The sequence below is a fragment of the Phyllobates terribilis genome, unplaced genomic scaffold (assembly GCF_046119375.1).
Source record: "Phyllobates terribilis strain yellow unplaced genomic scaffold, ASM4611937v1 Scaffold_5__5_contigs__length_657084704, whole genome shotgun sequence".
Lineage (NCBI taxonomy): Eukaryota > Metazoa > Chordata > Amphibia > Anura > Dendrobatidae > Phyllobates > Phyllobates terribilis.
The window spans coordinates 84,605,335-84,629,960 of record NW_027362765.1 but is presented as its reverse complement, the minus strand read 5'-3'; the positions used below and the strand labels follow the sequence as shown (position 1 = coordinate 84,629,960).

At 41.5% G+C, this 24,626-nt stretch overlaps 1 protein-coding gene across 1 annotated transcript in view; it reads left to right on the top strand.

The window, feature by feature from the left end:
* Positions 1 to 8,162, top strand: part of LOC141272140 (urotensin-2 receptor-like) — a 31,012-nt gene extending 22,850 nt beyond the window's left edge. Inside the window, exon 2 of the mRNA XM_073682501.1 lies at positions 7,230 to 8,162. The gene's annotated coding sequence lies outside the window, so the exon portion shown is untranslated. The remainder of the gene's footprint in view (positions 1 to 7,229) is intronic.
* Positions 8,163 to 24,626: the final 16,464 nt, after the last annotated feature.

Sequence of the window (24,626 nt, the reverse complement as noted above, 5' to 3'; positions counted from 1 at the left end):
TGCCTCCCACAGCCTGTAAAGCGTTCTGTCACATATAATAATAGAACCACTTGCTGAAATGACTTGCCCAACTATCTTCTAGTTTCTCTCCCGATTAGTTTCAGCGTGCTGTCACTTTTCAATGTGCTGTAAAATTTAATTAGTCCCGCTATCGCTAATTAACTCACAGGCAAGATTATATCTGTTTTCCGAGTAGGCAATCAAGAGATGAAGCAGGAAAAAGGCATTAACATGATATGAATTACAGAATGACAGTAAAGACTGACAAATAGAAACTTTTAAACTTTTTTTTTTTTTTTAAATGTACTGGCCCTTTAAATAATAGCATAAAGCCAAAAATAATAAAAAGTGAAATTAAAATGCTAAAAACTAATTGGAGACCTAGCAGAAGGCTAATATATAATTTAATGACCCATTGTAGATGCCATGCTGAGGTTACCACTAACTGTGCCTCTGTGCCGCCGCAGTTACACAAGAGCTATAATTACCCCATAAAAATGCATTCATCAAGATAATGATTTCGTTATGAAAGTTACAATTGGACGCCGCTGGTCGCATCTTTACAGCTCACGTTTCTAAAATAATTGTCAATTCGCGGAGATGCAATTTTGAATGCATAATACATTCCTAATCAATGAGAAATTCAGCTCTGCTACATCTGTACTTATTACAATATAGTTTTAAAGGTGAACACACAGTAGATTTGTCACCTGGAAGGTTGATTAAACCATAGGTGTGCATTCAGCTACCACTAGGGGGAGGTTAGTGTGTAAAAAAAAAACCTGTATGCAAAAAGCTCCTAAACTCCCCCTAGTGGTGGCTGCAGGTAGCAAGAATTGTAAAATTTCAAGGAACCTGGATTTACGTCCCCAATTCACTATAACTCCCTTGTTACTTTACCTCTTTGCTTTTTAAAAGTAATATAATATGTTCTTTGAAAAAGTCTTTATATGTAAATTACCTTTCTGCTCTGGAGAAAAGCCAACGATGGCCATGATCAAAAGCCATCCATTCTGGCTTGATTAACGCCGGCCTTATACAAGGTCTTATACAAGGGAATATTGGCAGATCCCAAGTAATAGGTAAAACAGGAGACAATTAATATATTACTGGAAATGCATCCACTTCAGCTCCTTGAGTGTATCTTGAAGACGCAGCCGGGATAATACCTGTGTGATTTTGCTTTTCTATGTAATATTAATTTACAACCACGCGCTAATCTCCCCGGCTCTCCAGCTTCGACACTTTAATACGTGCGGGATGTGAATTAGACGCGTGAATAAGATTTATAATGTCATTGTAATCAAGGATTCCGCTCTGTAAAATTAATGACTTTGTAATCAGCAAACATGGCTCAACCACTTAAAGGGAATGTCCATTTAAAGAGCACCTCCACTTGTATCAACATACCTCGGAACTTTCAGTACTTTGCTACATTCAGGATTCTATTGGTCGCCTTTAGCGACTGACTTTGGTGTTCTACACTACCCAGGTAGTCATGTGACCTTAGCGCTCATTTCCATGTAACAGTTCTCTGAGTTCCCACAATGCATCACTCTTTGGCAACCAGCAGAATTCTGATTGTAGCTTTGAATGGGAATGGAGTAGAAAAGATTGTGTTACTCAACATTTATTAGAGCTTCACTGCAAAATAATATTCTTTTGCTTTTTTTTTAAAATGTCCCTAATGACAGTGTAGCATATTGTTACTATGAAGATCTGTTTGGAAGAAGGGGTCCATTTTTAGCTCGTTGGTAACATTATCCACTAAAGTGGGGAGGTGAGACTTTACAGTAGTCGTTAACAGTTTTCTAAAAATTAGTGCCCTGTGCAACTGACTAGCCCAGGGGGAGATGGGGATGACTCGGTACCCGGGCCTTTAGCCTGGCCTTTAGGGATGTCGCGGTGGTCGGCTCCCGGGCCCGTACCCTGGGCCTCTCCTTTAAAAAGGGGTTGGTGATTTGTTAAGTTTATAAAAGAGTTTGTGACGCCACCTGTGGTTTCTGGTGAGAATCACCAGCGCTGCGGCAGTCCACTGAGGCTGGTGACAAGGCAGCTGGATGGTATAGCTCCCCACAGGTGGAGCTGGGCCTCAGGGCAGTGCATGGAGAAGGGGAATGCAGGACAGGCGAGACCCAGCCAGGTCAGAGCAAGAACAGGGACAGACACGATAGTCACTTCAGTACCTTTTACTGATGGAAATTCAGCCACTCCCCGGAGCACTGTAGAGTGAAGGGAGTATGTCCGGATCCTCCCCAAGGAGCAGGTTTTGGGCCTCCTGCTTCTTGACTCTGCGTAGTAAGTTTCTGACCTGCCTGGAGCTAGGCCTAACTTTGTCTCTGTCCTGCGCTGGCTGACCTTGTGGTAGGGCCTTCTCTTGGAGTGCACGCTCCCGACCTATGGGACCTATGTGTCTCCTGGCTCTGGTACGTATCAGCACTTTAGCGATCCTGGGACTTGTAGTTCTCCAGGGATTCCGGTTTATCTTACTGGGTCATGGAGATCCCGGTAAGTTTCGGACCCAGTGTCCGGTAACTGCTTCTTCGGGGTGAGCTAGTTAAGCTCCTCTACCCCCTATGAACTAACTCTCTCTACTCGCCTTCAGCCTACTCGGGCCCACAATAGGCTACTCACACTAACGGCAGCTTGCCGCGCTTCACCGATCTTATGGCGCCGACACACCTAAAGCTCACCTCTCTGAGCTACACCCGAGTCTCGATCTGGATAAGCTCCACTGCAGGATAGCAATTGCAGGATCTGGAACAGGCTTTTGTCCTCTGAGGTAACTCCTCTCAGGCTGTACTGGACTCACTGCTAAACCAGACTGAACTAGACTCTGACTCCAACTCACTTAGACTCAGAACAGACTCCAGAATCGACTGACTGCTGCCTGGCTCCACCTTCCCTTTTATATCCCTAACGGGCTCCCTCTGGTGGTCTGAGGTGGAAGGTGGAGATGTGTGAATGGTTATGGGGGCCTCTTGTGGAGGAATCCTTCAATACACCCTTCTAGGATTTGTGATACCAAGCACAGCTGGGCTTCACACAACAAGCCAAGAAGAAGCTTTAAAGCCGAATGCAGCCATTAAATATATAAAATAATACCGCTAGACCATGTTTAAATAGTCAATTTATATAGTATCCAAATAATACTGCCAATAGAAACATAGGAGAGTCAGTACTAAAGCACTGTATATTGTATATAGCCAATATAATACTGCAATATAAGAGAGTAATATACAGTCTATATACAGCCTTGAATGAATGATGTGAAAAATTAGAAACTTTCCACAAAGAAGCTACTGTGATGTTGTGACTTTCTTCTCAAGTTTACATCCCATATAACACCTCCTTATAATGCTAAGATAATACCGCTATACATATTCCATATAACACCACCACATAATGCTAACATATTACTGCCATGCACATCTTATACAACATTCCATATAATGCTAAGATAATACTGCTATACATATCCCATATAACACTACTATATAATGCTAAGATAATACTGCTATACAAATCTCTAAGAACAACTCCATATAACGCTAATACTGCTATACATATCCCATATAACACCTCCATATAGTGCTAAGATAATACCGCCATACTGATCCATAATGCCTCCATATAATGCTAACACTGCTTTACACATCTCATAGAACACCATCATATAATGCTAAGATATTACTGCCATACACATCCTATATAATACTTAAATATAATATTAAGATAATACTGCTATACACATCTCTTAGAACACCTCCATATAATGCTAAAATAACACTGCTTTACACATCCCATATAGCACCACCAGGCACCACATAATGCTAAGATATTACTGGCATACACATCTTATCAAACACTTCCATATAATCCTAAGATAATACTGCTATACACATCTCTTAGAACCCCTCCGTAAAATGCTAATACTGCTATACATATCCCATATAACATGACCATATAATGCAAAGATAATACCGCCATGCACAGAACATCTCCATATCATGCTAAGATAATACTGCTATACACATCCCATAGTACATTTTCATATCATGCTAAGATGATACTGCTATACACTTCCCACAGAACACCACCATATAATACTAAGATATTACTGCAATACACATTCTGAATAACAGTTCCATATATATCCAATTGCATATAGATAGTACTGCTATTCATATGCCATATAACACCACCATATAACGCTAAGACTGCCATACATATCCCATAGAATGCCTCCATATCATGCTAAGGTAATACTGCTATACGCATCCTATAGAATATCTCTATATAATGCTAAGATAATACTGCTATACATATCCCATATAACACCACCATATAATGCTAAGATAATACTGCTATACAGATCCCATATAGCCATCTAAGAACAACAATATATGTAAATATTATCTAAACAATACTGCCATATAGTGCTACAAAATACTGCAATTGTATTTCTGAATAAGACCACCATAATGCTCTAACTAATGCTAATACCCTTTAGGTAACCAATTAGGGTTCCCATCCTTAGGGGGGCCTGCAAGACAATTGCTCGGTTTGCTGTCTTTAATACCAGCCCTATATACAGTGTTCCCACCTGTTTTGGTTCTCAGCTTGCCATCACAGCATAGCCCCCCCCCCCCCCCAAATAATGGTCATAAAAAGTGTATATGGCCCTGATTAAAGGTCTCCTATTTAATAGGGTGATTAGATCAGATGAAATTCCCCTTTATATGAGCAGAGGAGTGTAATGATGGGGGGCTTCCTATATGCGGACATCTTCTCCCATTGAGCGGAGCAGCGGTAGATACACGGATCGTTCTCTGCAGAGGAGAGATCAGATCCATTGGGTGAGATGGATTCAGGTTAGAAAGCTCCGCAGTGACAAGGTCTAGCAGAACGCGTCCTTGTAATTCCGCAGCGTGATGTTATTCTGCAGAGCATTGCAAAACAAACACAACGCTCTGCATCAAGCGGCAAGTAATTGCTTCCTCTCCAGTACGGGGAAGAGGATTGTGATGACCCTGAAGGCTGATTAATCGTGCAGATACAGGCTCATGAAATATTCACAGCGATGGATAATAGAGGCATCAGCCTGCGCTGATACATTGTAACAAACCAGAGATCTGCTGCTGATGATGATGTATGTATCTAAGACTGTCTAAACTGCATACAATTGTAACAAATATGCAGCTGCGACAGAGGCTGACATCACGGCGGTCCATTCACTGACAGCAAGCAGAGCTATTTGGAACTGGCCTCTCACCATATTCTGGAGTGAGGATGTAAAAGATAACATAGGGTTCATGAACAGAGGCTCACGAAAAAAGAAAGCGTACTTCCCCTTTAAATATGCAAAGTAGCAATACAAGCTGTGAAGGAGCTCCGCCAGTAATTCTCTGCCTCCTCCTGACCGCAGTCTTTGCCCCCTGCGTCCTTAAATATTGTTAGTATCCACAAACCCGATTACAGTGAGTCCAATGGTACTGGATCAGATTACCGGGAAGTACCAAAATTGAATTGTGGGCTTAAAGATGGACGAGTCCGAGCGGGGAAAATTCTGGAATTCGATAGAAACATAAAATTAGTGTTGTGAGTCCAAAGAAAAGTCAAGGGTCTAAGAAAGCCTGTCGTCAAAGGAAAGGTTCTTTAAGGGTAGCTACATTGTGGGTTCACTTTAAGGGTTAAAAAAAAGTGTAAACGCCATCCATCTGCAGGGTAGGTGTCATGGTGGATGTTAACCTGTACAGTATCTTTTACTGAAAACGCATCCTCCCGTGTTGTGTGTACAAATAGTTATACCATACATTGCCTAATTAATGCCGCCATACACTGTCCTTCCTAAATAACAGTATCATTCATACATTGGCTAAATACAACTTTTCATGAGGTTGCCTAAATAAGATGCTATATAGTGCCGCCATCGCCATATATTGCAAATTACATATCGTTTAGTTCCTAATCATAGTGCCACAGACATTTATGTAAATATCGCCATAGAGTGCTCAAATACAAAAATGCATTGACCAGATAGAAGCTGAATACTTAATCTAATAACAAAACTATACATCGCTACCATCACTTCACCCTGCAAAAAAATATTTTTTATAGTGCCACACCATGACTGAATAAATACCGCCACACACTGCTCAGATACCAAAATAGATTGACCAATTAACAACTCCATACATTCATAGTAGTCTAATAAAATGCTATACATTTTTGCCAGCACTAATTACAGTAAAGGTAATATTCTGTTTAGTGCCAAAGTAGCAGTTCCACACAATTCTTCGATAAATACCGCCATAGAGTGCTCATATGCCAAAATACATTGACCAAATATCAGCTCCATACATAGATAATCTAATAACATCCCTTTAGATTTCTGACACAAATATAAACTGGAAAAATAATATTTTGCATAATACCTATGCAGAAATGCCACACAATACTTAGATTAATACCGCCATGGAGTGGTGAAATGCTAAAATACAATAACAAAATAACAGTTCCATACATATATAGTAATCTAATAACATCGCTATACATTGATGACATTGGTATAAACTGGAAAAATGATATTCTGTATAGTAATTAAGTAGCAGTGTCACACAATTATTAAGTAAATACCGCTATACAGTGCTCAAATGCAAAAATACATTAACTAAAAACCAGGTTTGGCCACATATAGAAATCTAATAACATTGTTATAAATTACTGATATTAACATAATCTACAAAAATAATATTCTGTAAGGTAGCACCACATCAGCAGTGACATACATTGCCAAGTAAATACCGCCAAAGAGTGCTCAAATACCAAAATGCAATGAATACCAGCTACATGCATAGTAATTCAATGACAATTATAAATATTGCTAGTACCACCATGAACAGCAAAATAAATATTCTGTATAATACTTAAGTAACAGTGCCATACACATGTATAAAAATACCGCCATACAGTGCTCAAATATCAAAATCTATTGGCAAAATTACAGCTTTTCTAATAATAATGCCATACATTGCAGATACCATTAAACACCACAAAATAGTATTCTGTACAGTGCCTATATATCAGTGGCACAAAAATACCGCCATATAGTGCTCCAATATGAACATACAGTGACGAAGTATCAGCTTTCTTAAAACAAATTCTGATTTTTTTTTTAGGATATGTTCTTTCCTTTTTGTACTAACTTTTGTTCTTTTCTTTCACAGGGAATCACCTATTTTTTTACAGAGACACCTCCTGCTTGAATGAAGAACCTTTCTCCCCTACAGGGAAAATTCACTCACTACCTCATTTCAGACTATAAAAAGGATGTGAAACGCGTTGAGTGTGAAATATGGATGACTATGGGGGAAGCTTTAAATTATGTAATATTGGAGTATCATTGTGGGAATGTAATGAACAGGGTTACAATATATTAGTACAACAGAGCAGACAGATACTGAATGTACAACATCATTATATTACAGTATATAGTGACGCCAATGGATTTTATAAAAGTGACTACATGTAAAGGGCCAATAACCTGAAATATACAACATAAAATATGCCATAGTGTTAAGTAAATAATACGGAAATCAATAAAGACAGAATACATTAAATTATAATATTAAAATAAAGAGTAATTCCAGTCAAAAAATATTGATAAAAAATAAATTCTTGCTTTCAAAGGAAAACCATTATCTGGGAAACACTGACCTTGAGCCAATTGTCAGCCAAAGATAACCCACCCGATAAGTTCCTTTGTTGCCTTGCACTAACGTAGTTAGTTAGGACTAATATATTATTGTCCCATATGTTCTAGAATATAACTACTATAATAACACAATATAACTACTATAATACTGCTCATATGTACAAGAATATAACTACTATAATACTGCCCCTATGTACAAGAATATAACTACTATAATACTGCCCCTATGTACAAGAATATCACTACTATAATACTTCCCCCTATGTACAAGAATATCACTACTATAATACTGCTCCTATGTACAAGAATTTAACTACTATAATACTGCCCCCAATGTACAAGAATATAACTACTATAATACTGCTACTATGTACAAGAATATAACTACTATAATACTGCCCCCGATGTACAAGAATATAGCTACTATAATACTGCCCCATATGTACAAGAATATAACTACTATAATACTGCCACATATGTACAAGGATATAACTACTATAATACTGCCCCTATGTACAAGAATATAACTACTGTAATACTGCCCCTTTGTACAAAAATAGAACTACTATAATACTGCTCCTATGTACAAGAATATAACTACTATAATACTGCCCCTATATACAATATAATTACTATAATACTGCCCCCTATGTACAAGAATATAACTACTATAATATTGCCCCTATGTACAAGAATATATCTACTATATATCTACTATAATACTGCCCCCTATGTACAAGGATATAACTACTATAATACTGCCACTATGTGCAAGAATATAACTACTATAATACTTCTCCTATGTACAAAAATATAACTACTATAATACTGCCCCTATGTACAAGAATATAACTACTATAATACTGATCCTATGTGCAAGTATATATCTACTATAATACAGCTCCTATGTACAAGAATATAATTACTATAATACTGCCCCTATATACAAGAATATAACTACTATAATACTGCCCCTATGTACAAGAATATAACTGCTATAATACTATTATTTTTTGATAGTTTTATGAATCTGAACAGACAAAAAAATATGATGTGACTGGACTTACTCTTTATTATCTTTTTTTGTGGAAAAAATATTACAATGGACACTTCCAGACTATTTTTATAAGGAAACATCACAAGACGGAAAAGAAACCTACATCCACCTGGAACCTTGTAGAAGATGATGGATGTACACAAGAATCCCACAATATGCAAAATATGGAAAAACAATCCTACTAAATACATGGACTGAGGAGTAGTCACATGGAGGTCTTTGGATCCAGAGCTATTGACCACGCCCATAAGTGGCACAATTAAAGTGGCAATTAAAGCCCACCGACTAAATTAAGGCTCAACCTAGTTTGTCTTCTTAAAGCCTGTAGCTGAAAAAGAGGACTGTTCATTTCCATTCATAAACTCAAATTACCTATACATAGTCCCAGAAGGGGAGGAGTTTGCAATAAAGGGGCGTGGCTTAGGGAAACCACATCTTCTACAATAATGTCTCGTGTAAATTTTTAGTTTAATGCGAGATACCCTTGATTTTGAGTTATTTTAAGTCTAAATGTCAATCATCCATCTGACCCCTTCCGAAACCCTTTAATTTTTATACAGCTGCTATCATAATCGGGCCCCCTTAAAGGGATATTGATCCCATATTCTGTATCCTATATTTTAACATTTACCTCCTTCTTCCCAAACTGTTGGCCAAATCCAATCATGTCTTAACGGTCTCAAAATTTCAAAATTTTGGAAAATGTGCAAAAGAATGGAAAAAAAATGGCTGATCTCCTCCTCCAAGTCTGCATTTAAATCACATATAAGATAAAGGTGGTCTAATTAGGGTGGGAAATATGCAAAGCACCCCTAGCTGGTCACTTTACATTAAAAATATATATATTTTTGAGAGTAGGTGGAATACCCCTTTAAATTCATGCCCCATAGTATATCCATATATTGGCCAGTGGTCAATGAAGGTTTGTCTGCTGTGCGCTCTATGCAGAATAAAGTCTATGGAATGTATTTTGGAATGTGATGTAAAATATACAATTTATTTAGTGATTTATTTAAAGATGAATGTTTAATTCTGCTAACGAGTGGCGGACCCCCAAATCTACATCAATCACTTTGGGGGTTCAGTAGCTCTGAATGATTACAAAATAAAGGTTCTTTCGGAAAGTGAAACCTTTGTGGGTCTGTACAATATAGCATATGATATTGTCACGAAAGGTGTGTGAAAGACTAAGTGCAACACAAAGGGAAGGGGGAAAGGGAGCCCAGACTCTAGGGAAAGGGGGGAGTAGAGACCTCCTAGGCTGATCTGATATCATCCTGTCTCCACTAACGTCCCTGTATTGGTTCATCGCCAATTGCACTACGTGAACCTAAACCCTGTATTTCCCTAGCGCTTGGCCCTGGATAGGGAAGGGGGAGTGAACATTAGTCGATCCCCACTAACGACTAAAGACCACAAGGGAGACAAACACGGGGGAAAGTAGCTTAGCTTTAGCCAACTTCAGAGAGATAACTCCAAGCGTTCTCCCAGCACCACAGAGGAAGATAGCAGTCTGAGAGCTCCAAGCCTTCACAAGAAAACATGTGAGTATCACCGGCACCTTCCTGCTACAAAGTGAAACTGTTTAAACACCCAGGCCAGAGTGTCAATTAGCAGGAAGGAGGTAGCCGCTGGGTCCTAGAGTGAAACAGCTAAGAAGGTGTCTGTAATGCCAAACAAAGAGATCTTCTGCAACCAACTGCCTGTCACATCTGACACACCTGTGACAGATATCCCTTGCACCATGTATAATACTCATGGTGGGCGACTATTATAAAGCAGGGAGGTCAATGAAAGCCAGGTAGGGCTTGATATTTTTAGAAAGCCAATATAATACTGCCATATAATAACAAGATAATATTACCGCCATATAATGCTCCAAATATAACTCCACATACTGCTATATAGTGTCAAAATAATGTCCCCGTACTGAATAATACTGCATGACTTTATTTTTCACCTAGGGTTCCATGGTTTGTGGGCAAACCCTAAAACCGGCACTAGGTATGACACCAGCCCTTTACAGACATGTGAATGGTACAGCTTTATTTTCTGAGAATTTGATGGCTACCTAATTCTAATTCATGAGAATATAGGAACATGACATCCACATATTTATGAGCTACCACACTTCTCCTAAATGCTTACATCAGCCCTGGAAAACATTCCTGGTGGTCTAGAGTGGTTAAATGTATATTGTAAAACACTTAGTGGTCTAGGGGGAGTGAAAGGTTTATTGTAACTTTAAAAAAGCTGATGATAATATATTTTTTTATTACTTTATAGAATCAATGAGTCCAAGGCATGATCCCTGGTGATCTAGAGTAATGAATTTAATGTTGCCACTAGTGTTGAGCAAGCGTGTGTTGTTAACCCTTTCGGCAAGCACCCGAATATGCAATCCCTGCATGTGTCACAGCTGTTTAACAGCCGTGACACATGCAGCCACGGCGGCACCAACATAGATGCCGAGCATGCCGCAAATACTCGGGGAGCAACCGAATGTGCTCGCCGAGAGGGTTAACAACACACGCTCGCTTAAAACTAGTTGCCACCCATGGTGGTCTAGGGAGATGGACGAGTTTTTTTAAGCTCCCAAGTAGTCAAACATAGTAAAGTAGTTAATGATAACTTTTTTTTTATTACTATAGCATAGTTATGAGTGTAATGGTAATATCCCAGGTGGCCTAGAGTAGTGAATTCAATTGTACCATCATTGGTGGTCTAGGGGGATTGAAAAGTTTCCTATAACTTCCCGAGAAGTCTATAATAATTAACGCGTTTGGAATAAGATTGTTTTAGTATATCTAGAAAGTTTAATGGTAAAATCCCGGGTGGTCTAGAGCAATGAAGGGTTTCATTATACCATCCTTGGTGGTCTAGATGGGGATAAGAGTTTTATTGTGAATTTCCGGGCAGTCTAGAATAGTAAAGGAGTAAATGATAACACCTTTTTTATTTCTATGGGATGTTGATGAGTGTAAGTGTAAAATCTAAAGTGATCTAGTGCTGGATTTCCTCCCCTGGGGCCTTCATCTGCTTTTCATTACCATGATGTTTCCTCGGCGGAGTCTTTCCTCCATGAAGAGTTGAATTAGCGTCGTGTTGCGGACGGCGGACTCATGGTCAGGCGGCGTCTCTTCCTGACAAGCTCCTCTGACAATGGCTTCTAGCAACACAAACCACTGAGCGAAAGCCACAGGGAGATGGATCGCCCCGGTGAAGCGTATCAGACGGGAGGCCGATGGACGAGGGCTGGCGTTTCATCTTACTTACTGCGGTTATTTACCGAGATGACAAGTAGGAATAACACAAAAGGCAAAGAAAAAGAGCAAACATGGAAAATACTGGCTGTAAAGCTGAGCCTATTGTCTTCCATACGGTCTGCTGTATCTAAGCCTGTGCGTACCCAACACACAGCCCCTATCCACCTAGTCTTCAGGGGTCTTCTCCCACCACGTCCCGACATCTTCGGCCTCAATACATAATGACCCCTCTAATGGCGACATCACGGCGTTTTTAGGTCTAGGCAACATGGAGGGGTTAAAGTAGCCTGTTTGGGGTGAGAGGAGACCCCTAAAGATCTGAGATAATAGGGGCTGCGAGGCTGAATAGGGGAAGGCCGGGGCAAGGTGACTATGGTTTTTTTTAGAATGGATTCACTCATCAGTATCTAAGCTCATCGTGAGTGATGCAGTTGATATATCTAAGCCTAAAATGTGTGACACTTTCTTCTGAGTATCTACAATCTGTGTAATACAATCTATTGAGCCGATGTATCTAAGACTGTCATCTGTGATACTGTCTGCTGAGCCGGTGTATTCAACCCTACCATGTAAGAGATTCTCTGCTAATACATTGTATCTAAGCCTATCATGAGGAATACTGCACTAAGCTGATGTATCTAAGCCAGTGGTGAAGTGATAATGTCTTGAGCTATTGTATCTAAGCCTTTATATTTAGATACTGATGGCATATTTATATGTGGGAAAAAGGAAATGTTAAACATACTGGTATAAAGTGGAATTCTGGCCCTGTATGGAAACATCTAATGTGGGGGTACAGTATGGAGGATGAGGACATCGGGGCCTGTCATTTCCAAGGTCACATTGACATATTCTGCTTTTTCTCTTACTTATGCGGGGAATCCATAATGAAGAATAATTGATTTTCAAATCTTAGATATCCAGAGATACTTTGTGTCTGATCGATCGGGAAAATCGTCAAATGTCTACAGGAAAAGAAAGAAAAAAGCAAAAACAATGGTACTGGAAGGAAAAAAGGAACAGAAGAGAAATGAAAGTAAAGGAGATAGGAAAGGGCCTGGAAGGAAGAGAAAGAAAAATGGATAAGGAAAGAGAAAAAGGAAGGAAAGAGCAATCAGGGAAAGTTAAGAGAAGAAGGGAAATAAAAAACAATTGAAATAAAAAAAAATAGGAAGGGGAAGAGGAATAAAGAAAAGAAAAATGGAAGATCAAAGAAAGACAAGGAAAAGATATGAAATGTGGAATTAAAATATAAAGGTAATGAAATGAATGATGGTGAAAATGAATTAAAAGAAAAGAGAATGAAAAGGAAGGAAGGGAAAAGAGGAAAAGGAAGAGTAACAAGAGGGAAGTAAGCAAGGTAGAAAGAATCATAGAATCATAGAATCATAGAATCATAGAATCATAGAATGGTAGAGTTGGAAGGGACCTCCTGGGTCATCTGGTCCAACCCCCTGCTCAAAGCAGGATTCACTAGATCATCTCAGACAGATGTCTGTCCAGCCTCTGTTTGAAGACGTCCATTGAAGGGGAACTCACCACCTCTCGTGGCAGCCTGTTCCACTCATTAATCACCCTAACTGTCAAAAAGTTTTTTCTAATATCTAATCTGTGTCTCCTCCCATTTAGTTTCATCCCATTGCTTCTAGTCTTTCCTTGTGCAAATGAGAATAAAGATGATCCTTCTACAATGTGACAGCCCTTGACATATTTGTAGACAGCTATTAAGTCTCCTCTCAGTCTTCTTTTTTGCAAGCTAAACATTCCCAAATCCTGCAACCGTTCCTCATAGGACATGGTTTGCAGACCAGTCACCATTCTGGTCGCTCTTCTCTGAACTTGCTCCAGTTTGTCTATGTCTTTTTTAAAATGTGGTGCCCAAAACTGTACACAGTATTCCAGATGAGGTCTGACCAAAGAGGAGTAAAGACCGATAATGACTTCACGTGATCTAGACTGTATGCTTCTGTTAATACATCCCAGAATTGTATTTGCCTTTTTTGCTGCTGCATCACACTGTTGACTCATGTTCAGTCTATGATCTATTAGTATACCTAAGTCTTTTTCACATGTACTGTTGCTTAGCTCTATTCCTCCCATTCTGTATATGTTTTTTTCATTTTTATTGGCCAGATGTAGTACTTTGCATTTTTCCCTGTTAAAAACCATTCTGTTGGTTGCTGCCCACTGCTCCAGTTTATTTAGGTCTTTTTGAATCCTCTCTCTCTCTTCTCTAGTATTAGCTATCCCTCCTAGCTTTGTGTCATCAGCAAATTTAATCAGTTTACCCTCAAGAGGAAAGAAAAAGGAGAACTAAAGGGTATAGAAAGGAGGAAAAATCAGGAAATTTAATTCAATGAAGGAGAAAAGGAAAGTGGAGGAAAAGAAAGGAAGGAAAAGAGGTAATGAAAAAGTAATGAAAATACAGCAATCTGAGAAAATGAAATGAGAGAATAAAAAGAAGGAACGGAAAGGTAATGAAAGCAGAGAAATACTGGAAAGGAAAAGTAGTGAACGTCAAGGAAATGGAATAAAAGAAAGAAGGAATGAAGGAAGGAAGGGAAAGAAAAAGTAAAGAAAGAAATGAAACTTGGGTAGGTTAAGGGATATATGGGAAGAAAAATTATGAGGGGAAAGGTAATGAAAGGAAGGAAAAGTGGAAATGGAATGAAGGAAGAAGGGAAAGAAAAATTAATCAAAGAGGAAAGAGGTAAAGGAATAGGAAGAAGATTTGGGAAAAAAAGGAAGGAGGAAAAATGGTACATGAAGGAAAAAAAGTAACAAAAAGATAAATGAAAGGAAAGTAATGGAAATGGGAAACAGATGGGAAATGTGGAATTAAAATAGTAAGGAATAATAATGGAAAGGCAATAAAAGAAAAGAGAACAGAAAGGAAGGGAGGAAGAGAAAAGAGGGAAGAGAAGAGTAACTAAAGGAAAGAGGGAAGCAATCAATAGAAAGAAGAAAGAAAAACAGAATTAAAGTGTGTAGAATGGAGGTAAAATCAGGAAAGGTAATGAAATGAAGAAGAGGGAAGTAAGGAAGAAAGGAAGGGAAATGAAAGGCAGGGAAAGGAAGGAAACTTGGGAAGGTTAAGGTTATATTGGAAGAAAAATTGTGAGGTGAAAGGTAAAGGAAGGAAAAGAGGAAATGGAATGAAAGGAAAGGAAAAGGGAAGGGAGAAAAAAAATGATAAAAGAAGGGAAAAGGAAGGGAATGAGAAGAAGCTATGGAAAAGAAAGGGAAAGAAAGAAAGAAATGGAAAGAAAAGGAGAGGAAAGAAAGAAAATGAGAGGAAAATAAAGAAAAGGAGAAAGAGGGGAAGAAAAAGAGTAAGGAAAATCAAAATATAATAAAAGATATATATATATATATATATATATATATATATAAAGAAAGGAGAAAAGATGGAATAATACTGTTAAAGAAGAAAACATTCATTGTTATAGCAGCTTTCCTCGCTCGTAGCAGTGAGTGGTCCGATACTCAGCTCGCTTCCTGTATGCAGGAAAACATGATTATTAATGGCTACTTGTGCTCCCCCTATCAATGACTCCCTCGATGTGCGCTTACAGATGGAATATTCCTGGGGTATTGTACATTTAATGGCAAGTCTCAGAGAAAGAAGGAAGAAAGTGATGAAAAAAATGATCATTAATAGAAACAGAATTTTCCCCTTTTGAACATTTGGGGCAACAAACACCAAAACTGTGTGTCCTGGAGAAAAACCTAGAATGTTGTCTTCTACGTCCACCATTGAACAGAGGCAATGATGGTGCAGAATTACACCACAAAAAAATGGCTGCCAATCTGATTGAGAGCTGTAAAGGCAGCCGGCTTTTCTACAAGAGGCAAAGATGTGTCAGAAGACAATTGTCTCTCAGAAGTCTAGAAGGCTGACTGCTGACTAATGGATGGGAAACTTGTGAAGAACATCTCCGTCACAGAATAATGACATGGTGGATGACTTGTTCTTCTGACACTGAGAAGTGACAGGGTCCCAAGAATCCAGGAAGAACGAGTCATGTGTAGATCAGAGGGCAGAAAAGTCAAGGGCAAACCATCAAAGCCTGAAGAAATGGTGCCAGAGCTGGTGACACATGGAGGCAGTAATGCCATGGACCTGGTATATGTCTAGGATGGGGCAAATTCCCCTTCTGCTACATATAGGTCACCAGACAGTAGAGATTGTGAAGCACCAGTTTATATAAAAGTTAAGTGACATTGAACATACTCTGCTTTAATTATCTTAATTCCCAAATATTTAATGATGACTTCTACTCCACTCACATCCAAAGCTGCTTACAAAACTCTTATGTTCAGCGATTAAAAATAAAATAAAAATAATAAAAAGCCTGCATAAATAAATATCTGTCTATACTGTGCGTTACTTACCTTCTACTGACCTTGATTGACCTCATGTCTTAAAGAAGTTTAAATGTAAACTGGGTTCCTCCTCCAGTCTTATTGCCGCTGTTACACTGATTCTGGAACAGTTTTTCTTTTTTTTCTGTGCCCCTCTGTTCCAAAGTTATGCCTAGTAGAAATGGTGCAAATTTTCCTTTCAGCCAACTGGGCATATGCAACAGAACTTCTCTGTAGGCGTCTGCCCAATCACAACACAGCCACGCCCACATTGAAGTTCTATTGTATACGCACAGTTGGTTGAAAGAAAACTTGATTTGCACCATTGTTTCTTGGGGGCATAACTTTGGAACAGATGGGCACAGAAGAAAAAGAAAAACTGTTCTAGAATCAGTGGATCAACGGCAATCGGAGGAAGAACACGGTTTAAACTGAAAAGTCCTGACAAAGGTCCACTTTAAACTACATTCACATCCAAAGCTGCGTTCAGAAATGTGCTCAGCAACATAATGCTCAAAATAAGTACTAAGTAGTATTGAGCGAGCATGCTCGACACTGCTCGTTACTCGCCCAAGCATCACGCTATTCGGGATGTTCGACGAGCACCGAGCATTTCCGGGTTACTCGGGCAGGAGCTCGGGTCTTGACCCTGCACGTTTGGCGCTCTTTACAGAGCCAATGAACATGCAGGGATTGCCAGCCAGTCACTGTAATGCCGCAGCCATGTTGTTTGTGGGCATTACAGTGATTGGCTGGCCGCACAGCGTCACTTCGAGTATTTAAAACTGGGCGCCTCCATCTTGGACACAGTCGCTCCGGATCAGCCAGAGTAGGGTCAGTGCTGCTGAGTTAGGGAGAGATATATAGTGCGAAATAGGTAGTGTAGGGTCTCTAAAGCCTGCCAAATCAAACAAACAGTCCTTCTCAGGACTAATATCCATCCCAGATGTCAGGCAGGCAGGCAGGCTGTATAGGAGACGCAGTGGTTATACCAGCAAACGCTGCATTACAGTCCTGTGTGCTCCTGTTGGTCAAATTGCTAGACTTATCACCCCGGTCTCAGGGGCCAGGAAAAAAATTTTTTTTTTCATCTACATCCTGTATTATTTTTTTTCCTCAGTCAGACTGTCCAAATACGCGTCTTATTAACCTTTAGGTATCCCCCCCCCTCAAAAAAAAAAAAATGAGTGTGTCTGTGACTGTTCAGACACCAATATATCTGTTTAAAAGAGTCTGGTGTAGGCCACATAACTATAACTGTGGTTTTGCAGTTCCACGGGTCAAATCTCTGTATTATCCTGCTTTTGGCATTTTATCTGTTTAAAAGAGTCTGGTGTACGCCACATACCTATAACTGTGGTTTTGCAGTTCCACGGGTCAAATCTCTATATTATCCTGTTTTTGGCATTTTTTTGTGGTAAAAAAAAACTGTAATAGTGTCTCCCTGACTGGTCAGACACCTGTTAGAACCCTCCTGTTTGTTTTTTCTATCTTGTGGTTTGCGGTCATGTGTCCATCTGCCTTTATATTCCAGCTCCGCCGTTTGGCTGTGCTGGACTTCAGTGTTCTACTGTTTCTCTAGCCTGGTGCTTCTGTGCCTTTCTCTGTCAAGTTCGCTTGGTCTTTTTGGACCTCTAGTACTTTTTGTCAGTTTGTCTTTTTGTGTTCTGCAACAACTTCTGTTAAGGAGGTGTCCCTTTTTTGTCCCAGTCGTTAGTTCTTTTAGGGACCCCTCCCCTTAATTCTATAGGTCTTCGTTCAGACTAGCCGAGGACTAAAGCGGGACTGTTCACTGGGAACAGGCAGCCCGCTATATCGTAGGGATTCAGCTTAGTCTTACTGTAGGGACAGCTTTCCCCTATCTTTCCTTAGTACATGTTGCAGATCATAACAACACCAATATATCTGTTTAAAAAACTCTGGTGTAGGCCAGAAAAATAGAACTGTGGTTTTGCAGTTCCACGGCTCAAATCTCTGTATTATCCTGCTTTTGGCATTTTTTGCCGTGAAAAAAAACTGTAAAAGTGTCTCCCTGACTGTTCACACACCAATATATCTGTTTAAAAGAGTCTGGTGTAGGGCAGAAAAATAGAACTGTGGTTTTGCAGTTCCACGGGTCAAATCTCTGTATTATCCTGCTTTTGACATTTTTTCCGTAAAAAAAACTGTAATAGTGTGTCCCTGACTGTTCAGACACCAATATATCTGTTTAAAAGAGTCTGGTGTACGCCACATAACTATAACTGTGGTTTTGCAGTTCCACGGGTCAAATCTCTGTATTATCCTGCTTTTGGCATTTTTTGCCGTAAAAAAAAACTGTAATAGTGTCTCCCTGATTGGTCAGACACCAATATATCTGTTTAAAAGAGTCTGGTGTAGGCCAGAAAATTAGAACTGTGGTTTTGCAGTTCCACGGGTCAAATCTCTGTATTATCCTGCTTTTGGCATTTTTTGCCGTAAAAAACACTATAATAGTGTCTCCTTGACTGGTCAGACACCAATATTTCTGTTTAAAAGAGTCCGGTGTAAGCCACATAACTATAACTGTGGTTTTGCAGTTCTACGGGTCAAATCTCTGTATTATCCTGCTTTTGGCATTTTTTGCCGTAAAAAAAAACTGTAATAGTGTCTCCCTGACTGGTCAGACACCAATATATCTGTTTAAAAGAGTCTGGTGTACGCCACATAACTATAACTGTGGTTTTGCAGTTCCACGGGTCAAATCTCTGTACCATCATGTTTTTTGGCATTTTTTGGCATAAAAAAAACTGTAATAGTGTCTCCCTGACTGGTCAGACACCAATATATCTGTTTAAAAGAGTCTGGTGTACGCCACATAACTATAACTGTGGTTTTGCAGGTCCACGGGTCAAATCTCTGTTTTATCATGCTTTTGGCATTTTTTGCCATAAAAAAACTGTAATAGTGTCTCCCTGACTGGTCAGACACCAATATATCTGTTTAAAAGAGTCTGGTGTACGCCACATAACTATAACTGTGGTTTTGCAGTTCCACGGGTCAAATCTCTGTACCATCATGTTTTTTGGCATTTTTTGCCGTAAAAAAAAAAAAAAAGAGTAATAATGTCTCCCTGACTGTTCAGACACCAATATATCTGTTTAAAAGAGTCTGGTGTAGGCCAGAAAAATAGAACTGTGGTTTTGCCGTTCCACTGGTCAAATCTCTGTATTATCCTGTTTTTGGCATTTTTTGCCGTAAAAAAAACTGTAATAGTGTCTCCCTGACTGGTCAGATATCAATATATCTGTTTAAAAGAGTCTGGTGTAGGCCTGAAAAATAGAACTGTGGTTTTGCAGTTCCACGGATAAAATCTCTGTATTATCCTGCTTTTGGCATATTTTGCCGTAAAAAAAAACTGTAATAGTGTCTCCCTGTCTGTTCAGACACAAATATATCTGTTTGAAAGATTCTGGTGTACGCCACATAACTATAACTGTGGTTTTGCAGTTCCACGGGTCAAATCTCTGTATTATCCACTTTTGGGTCTTTTTTACATAAAAAAAACAGTTTGAGTGTGTCGCTGACTGTTCAGCTCCAAATATATCTATTTAAAAAAGTCTGGTATACGCCAGTAAATTAGAATTGTGGTTTTGCAGTTCCACGGTTCAAATCTCTGTATTATCCAGCTTTTGGCCTGTTTTACGTAAAAAAAAACAGTAATAGTGTTTCCCTGTCTATTCAGTCACAAATATATCTGTTTAAAAGATTCTGGTGTAGGCCAGAGAAATAGAACTGTGGTTTTCCTCTTCCACGGTTCTAATCTGCTTTTTCTTACCCTTTTTTCATTGATAGTGCGAGTGTAAGCTATTTTACTTCATTTACAATGGGCAAGGCGCGTGGCAAGGGACGTGGAACTGGACATTCTGGTGATGGTGCGTGTAGAGGACGGGGCCATGGCCAAGGTGAAAATGTGCCACAACCAACAGCCACATCTTCTCGCTCCCACTTCTTGACCGAATTACTAGGGAAGCACAGAACAACACCAGTATTGAGAACTGATCAGTGTGAACAGGTTATTAATTGGATAGCAGATAATACTTCCAGTTACCTGGGCACCACCACCTCCGGTCTGTCTTCCACACGGTCAACTCTTAGTAGCCGTGAGTCTCGACCGCATACTCCTCCTCACCCTGATGCTCCTTCCTCACACCATGCCGAGTGTTGTCAGACAGCAACTGATCCCACACTTGGACACTCTGAAGAGCTGTTCACTGGTCCATTTCCATATTTGTGCCCCTCGCCTGCTCCGCTTGAAGTGGTGGAAGAGGAGATCCCATGTAGCGATGCCCAAATATTTGAACAGTCACGGCCAGAGGAAGTCGACGCTGGCAATTTGTCACAAGAGGTGGACAATGACGAGACACAATTGCCACAAAGTGAGAAGGAGGATCGTGGTGCGCAAGTGGAAGAGGAGGAGGTGGTGGATGATCTAGTAACTGACCCAACGTGGCAGGAGGACACGCAGAGCAAGGCCAGCAGCACACAGGGGGAGGGAAGCAGAGTACCCCAACAGGCAGGAAGAAGCAGTGTGGTGGCCGCACACAGAAGGCAGGCAACAGTTCCCCGTAACACCAACACGAGGGACGTTGCCAGTACAACTGGTAGGTCTTCCAGAGTCAGGAATTTTTTTAAAGACTCTGCTGATAACCCCAAAAAGGTCATTTGTATCACCTGCCATGCCAGCATCAGCAGGGGTGACAAAACTACCAGCCTGACCACCACCAGCATGATCAGGCACATGGCAGCAAAGCACCCGACTTTGTGGGGCGAACCCCAGGGTCCACGACCAGTGTTAGCTGGTGTCACCACTGCTTCTTCTGCTGTCGTGCCTGTGATAGAACCCCCTGTTGTGCGTGCAAGGCAATCCCCTGTCCATACTGCATGCAAAGATGCCCCCTCCTCTCAGTCTTCACTTGTTATGGCAGTTTCTCAAGAAACAGCATCAACGTCCACGTCCACGTCCCACCGCAGCGTTCAATTGTCCATATTCCAGAGCTTTGAACGAAAGCGCAAATTCGCAGCCAATGCCCCACAGGCCAAAGTCCTAAATTCGCACATTTCACGACTGCTTGCGTTGGAAATGCTGCCTTTTAGGCTGGTGGAGATGAATCCTTCCACAACATTATGGAGGTGGCCGTCCCTCGGTAATCGGTCCCCAGCCGACACTATTTTGCCCGATGTGCCATCCCCGCACTACGCAAGAACGTGTCCCAAAACATCTGCCGTGCCCTCAACAACACAGTTACTGGGACAGTCCACCTGACAACGGACACGTGGACAAGTGCTTGTGGCCAGGGACGGTACATCTCCCTAACGGCACACTGGGTAAACATAGTGGAAGCTGGGACCCAGTCGGACCTTGGGACGGAACACATCCTCCCCACACCGAGGATTGTGGGCCCTATGTCAGTCAGAGTTGCCCCCACAGTGTACAGCTCCTGCGCATCATCCTCCTCCTCCTCATGTTCAGCCTCCATCTCAGATATCACCACATCAGTTACAAGCTTGAAGCACTGCAGTATTGCCTCAGCCAAGCGGCAACAGGCTGTGCTGAAACTCATGAGCTTAGGTGATAAACCTCAAACTGCTTGTGAGTTGTGGACAGCTGTGAAAGAGCAGGCAGATCTGTGGCTGAGACCGCTGAACATACATCCAGGCATGGTCGTGTGTGACAATGGCTGTAACCTGGTGGCGGCTCGGAGGCGAGGTGAGATCACACAAGAACCATGCCTGGCTCATGTGCTTAACCTCGTGGTTCAGGGGTTTCTTAAATAGTACCCCGAGTTGCCAGATCTGCTCGTAAAAGTACGCTGCCTGTCAGCTCATTTTTGCAAGTCGGCTACAGCTTCCGCCACCCTTGGTGTGTTGCAGCACCGTTTGCAGCTTCCGGCACACCGACTTGTGTGTGATGTCCCCACATGTTGGAACTCTACCCTCCACATGTTGCAAAGGATTTGTGAGCAGAAGAGAGCAGTTGTGGAGTACCAGCTGCAACAAGGCCATCGATATTCAGGTCAGACTCCACACATAAGACCTCAGGAGTGGACCTGGATGTCTGACATATGTACCATCCTGACAAACTTTGAGGAGTCCACCAAGATGGTGAGTGGCGATGACAGCATCCCACTTGTCTGTCTTTTGCAACGCTCTCTGCAGAGAATTAAAGAGTAGGCATTGCAGCCAGAGTATGATGAGATGGATCAAGAAGCCGTAGCGGGCAATTACACACAGCCCAGCCTCATCTCATCCCAACGTGCATTGGGGGACAATGAGGGAGAGGAGGAGGAAGAGGAAGAACAGGAGCTGGTATCATGCGCTGTAGATGGTAGTACCTGTACAACTGTCATACCGTCGGTTAAGCGTGGGTGGCCTGAGGACAGGGGGCAGGAGGAGGAGGAGGAGAGCATGGCCAGTCGTCATCTTGGTGAGGACACGGAAGTCTTGCCCTTTACCAGTCTGGCACGCATGGCTGACTTTAAGTTACGCTGCCTTAACGGTGACCCTCGGGTTGTCAAAATGTTGGGTGACAGTCATTACTGGTTGGTGAACTTTTAGACCCCCCTACAAGGAGAACTTTCACTCTCTTATTCCTGAGGTGGAGAGGTCTACAAAAATGGGGCAGTACCAGAAGGCCCTTGCTGCAGAACTGTTAAAAAAATTTCCATCTGAACACGCTAGCGGCAGAGGTCACAGTTCGTTGCCCAACCAAGGCATACAGGCGAGAGAGAAGCAACTCCAATCCAGCAGAGGCAGGGGAACACTGTCAACGTACTGGGGGAATTATAACAGATAAGTGCACTCGCCTGTCAACTGACAATGCTGACAAGCTGACCCTTATCAAAATAAACAAGGGTTGGATTGGTCCAGACTTCTCATCACCACCAAATGACAGCAGAGTAACATAAAGTCAAATTCACCGTGTTATTTCGGGAGGTGTATTCCCATGCACCGCTTCACACCCACACATGGGTATACGCTTCCTCATTTCGGCTGTATTTTGCTCTTCTCCTTATCCTCAGCCTCCACCACCACTATACCACCAGAGTGACCTTGGTCCGTGTTGCCAGCATTGCAAGTTCCTCCATCCTAATTTTTGGCAGCTTTTGCTGGGGACCGAGTGTGGACACCTGGCCGCCGGGCGGCTGGGGACTGAGTATGGATACCTCGCTGCCGAAGCAGCCATGAGGTAGTGGCCAGCTTCGGCCTCCTCCAAACTATAAGGCCCCATTTCAAGTGCAAGCTAGCAGTATGGTATTGCAGCCTGGGGGTGGGTGGGTGTTTGGTTGCACACTTACGCTTGCATTCCAAGAAAACAAAGCAGATGCTAACTTCTATCATCATCATCATGCTCCTCACCTTGGCACTCTCAACTCCCCTGATGGAGAAGCCAGGGCCCACCGGAGGAGTCTGGTTCTCTGGTGGGCTCGTCCAATGCTGCGCTAAAGCAGGCCAGACTAAGAAAAGTGTGGGGGAAGTTTCAAGGAGAAATAGGGGCGGCTGGGGACCGTTTATGGACACCCAGCCGCCCCCAGGCGGCTAGGGACCGTGTGTGGACATCCGGCCGTGGGGCAGCTGGGGACCGAGTATGGACACCCGGCCGCCCCCTGGCGGCTGGGGACCGAGCGTGGACACCCGGCCGCCTGGGGACTGAGTATGGATACCTCACTGCCGAAGCAGCCATGAGGTAGTGGCCAGCTTCGGCCTCCTCCAAACTAAAAGGCCCCATTTCAAGTGCAAGCAAGCTAGCAGTATGGTATTGCAGCCTGGGGGTGGGTGGGTGGCAGGCTGCATACTTGCGCTTGCATTGCAAGGAATGGGGGAGGTGCAATTGAACTCTGCCCTGGGACAAGGACTTGCATGGAGATAGTTGCAAGTCTGCATCTTCTGATGCGGAAAGGATCACTTCTGATGGGCACACTTTTAGGCAGTGACCAGGGTGTCAAAGATGCTTCCCCATGCTGTTCCCATGTCTTTTCAGCACTGTATGCTTGTGTCACACAGCACATGGCCAGATAAGATTGTAAAATGTTAAAATGACATTTCCCGGTGAATGCATTTGTCACGGTTGAAAGCAATACAAAAGTGCAAAAAAGCATAAAAAATATTACTTGTGAACATAGCCCAAGGTGTGGAGGAGTATTTTTGTTTTTGGTTATTTATTTTACCTTATACACAAGTCTTTACCCTGGAAAGGATGTTC